This window comes from Limulus polyphemus, unplaced genomic scaffold (assembly GCF_000517525.1).
Source record: "Limulus polyphemus unplaced genomic scaffold, Limulus_polyphemus-2.1.2 Scaffold11104, whole genome shotgun sequence".
Taxonomy (NCBI): domain Eukaryota; kingdom Metazoa; phylum Arthropoda; class Merostomata; order Xiphosura; family Limulidae; genus Limulus; species Limulus polyphemus.
Genome location: NW_013676714.1, coordinates 16,211 through 19,437, shown reverse-complemented (window position 1 = coordinate 19,437; position 3,227 = coordinate 16,211). Strand labels below are relative to the sequence as shown.

At 30.9% G+C, this 3,227-nt stretch overlaps 1 long non-coding RNA gene across 1 annotated transcript in view; it reads right to left on the bottom strand.

Moving 5' to 3' along the window:
- Positions 1–1,322: 1,322 nt before the first annotated feature.
- Positions 1,323–3,227, bottom strand: part of LOC111083765 — a 6,869-nt gene continuing 4,964 nt past the window's right edge. The window contains exon 4 of the long non-coding RNA XR_002609234.1: positions 1,323–1,379. This is a non-coding gene — a long non-coding RNA (uncharacterized LOC111083765). The remainder of the gene's footprint in view (positions 1,380–3,227) is intronic.

The following is a 3,227-nucleotide window of genomic DNA, read 5'->3' as shown; positions in this document are numbered from 1 at the left end:
AAGTAACTTGTGTCACTTTGAACAGGCTTCTACAACATTGTTCAAAGTGACACAATTACTTCTACAACATACCTGTTCAAAGTGACACAAGTTAGCTATATTATGGAAGTAACTTGTGTCACTTTGAATAGGTATGTTGTAGAAGTAACTTGTGTCACTTTGAACAGGAATGTTGTAGAAGTAACTTGTGTTACTTTGAATAGGTATGGTGTGGAAGTAACTTGTGTCACTTTGAACAGGAATGTTGTAGAAGTAACTTGTGTCACTTTGAACAGGTATGTTGTCTGTCTTGGAGTCGCATACATAATAAGGCTATATACTTGTAAGTCAGGTCCTGTTAACGATTGTGGTCTTGGAGTCACATACATAATGCGGCTATATACTTGTAAGTCAGGTTCTGTTAACGATTGGTGTCTTGGAGTCACATACATAAGGCTATATACTTGTAAGTCAGCCCTGTTAACGATTGCTGTCTTGGAGTCGCATACATAATAAGGCTATATACTTGTAAGTCAGCCCTGTTAACGATTGCTGTCTTGGATTATTCGTAGTCAATAGTTTTATATTTCTATAGCTTTCAAAGACATAATACTTATTGTATAGAGGCCTGTGTCTGTGCTAATTTTAAGATATAAAATGCACATTTTTGGTATTTATAATGTTCAATGAAAATTGAGTTGTATGAACTGACACAACTGACCAACCAGCATGTCAACCTCTGTGCCAGGTTTAGAATCATTTGTGCCTTAGGTAGACAGATAGATGAAAATAATTTGAACAAATGTTACTAAGATAATAATAAAATTGTCTTGTCGTGTTTACAGATGTAAATATTTTTAATAGCAAAAACACACAAGTGATGAAACAATAACTTCTAATAACATAAGAAATGATATTTATTATGTGGTTGATTTTTAGATCCGATCTACATAGGTATCTTGCTTTGACCAGACGTTAATATCTGAAGTTTCACTAACATTACCTTCAGCTAACAAAATCCAGATGTACTGATGTCCTTAGTGCATCAAAGGGAAAAATCCACTAACATTCAAAATTTCCAATAAATAAAGTGAAAACAATGACTTTTTTTGCTACTTACATATTTTTTTTAATAAAACGTACAGTAAAGAAGATTATTATTTAAAACAGTACGACGTTTCAATCACTAGTGTGATCATTCTCATGTAATGTTTATAGCCAGTAAGTAAACTCGAAATGAGTGTAAAAATACTATGTAAGACACAGCTAAAACCTATAGAAACATGAAACTGTTCCAGAAGTTATACATTTCTTTATCATGTATATATATATATATATATTACATACATAATGTTATGAATCCATTCACCTACCTTGTCTCCTTTTACTCCTTTTTGCCCCTTCATAAAAAGAAGACTTTAATTATTCTATTATATTCAAGGAATTTTATTAAAAAACAATAACTATTATTTTGTTTTTATATTTTTATTAACATCACAGAAAGTGTATCAGTATATTCTCATAGTCAAAATAATGATGAGACTTTACAAGAGTTTTTAGTTCTGTTTTAAAAGATAAGGCAATGAACATATTGTATTCATACTTACTATATAAATGAGTTTATTTAAACATTAATGAAACAAACAGTTTGAATAGACTATATATAGATTGTATACAAATTGTTAGTGAAAACTTTGAGAATGTTTTCAATTACGAGTACTAATAAAATGATTATTAAACTATATATTAACATTTAAGTTGTCGTAAAACCTAGAAATTATCTAGTTTTAATTAAATGGTAAAGTCATCAGATAACTTACAAATTCTTGATTTTTATTTTGTCTTAAAAATAGGATGAAAGCTTATTCATGAACACAATATCATTTATATAAAACTTTATGACTCTGTTGGAAGAAATATATATATTGTCTGAAAAAGTACAAAATATTAATACTTTTTTAAAATAATATATCTAATCAAATTGACAATAACACAAGTTTGCTAAATATAAAAAGAAGAATATAGTTTCAACAAGAAGTTAAAATGATGCAAATAAAACAAGAAATGTTCTTCTTACTTTCGATCCTTCACGTCCTGGCATTCCAGGTAAGCCCATTGGACCCTAAACATGCATCATTAAGGTGCAGATGAAAATTAAGCATTTCAGTCATGCAAGAAAACATTTCTTAATATAAACATGCTCAGTAAATACATTCAATAACACAGTTCCCAATCCCCTGAAGGAATATAACATGCTAACTCAATACAGTCAATATCACAGTTCCCGATCCCCTGAAGGAATATAACATGCTAACTACAGTCAAGAACACAGTTCACAGTCGCCAGAAGGTACATAACATGCTAAATCAATACAGTCAAGAACACAGTTCACAAACATCTTTAAAAATATGAACAGTCCCAGTGAATACAATCAAGAACACAGTTCCAACTCCTCTGAAGAATGATAAATACACTCACTCAATACAGTTAAAAACACAGTTTGCAAACTTCCTAAGAAATATAAACATGCTAAGTCAATACAGTCAAGATCACAGTTTCCAGTTCCCTTAAGGATTATAAACATGCTAAGTCAATACAGTCAAGATCACAGTTTCCAGTTCCCTTAAGGATTATAAACATGCTGAGTCAATACATTCACGATCACAGTTTCCAGTTCCTTTAAGGATTATAAACATGCTAAGTCAATACATTAATGATCACAGTTCACAGTCTGTTTAAGGACTATAAACATGCTAAGTCAATACATTAATGATCACAGTTCACAGTCTGTTTAAGGACTATAAACATGCTAAGTCAATACATTAATGATCACAGTTCACAGTCTGTTTAAGGACTATAAACATGCTGAGTCAATACAGTCAAGATCACAGTTTCCAGTTCCCTTAAGGATTATAAACATGCTAAGTCAATACAGTCAAGATCACAGTTTCCAGTTCCCTTAAGGATTATAAACATGCTAAGTCAATACAGTCAAGATCACAGTTTCCAGTTTCTTTAAGGATTATAAACATGCTAAGTCAATACAGTCAAGATCACAGTTTCCAGTTCATTTAAGGATTATAAACATGCCGAGTCAATATATTCATGATCATAGTTTCCAGTTCATTTAAGGATTATAAACATGCCGAGTCAATATATTCATGATCACAGTTTCCAGTTCATTTAAGGATTATAAACATGCTGAGTCAATACATTAATGATCACAGTTCACAGTCCATTTAAGGACT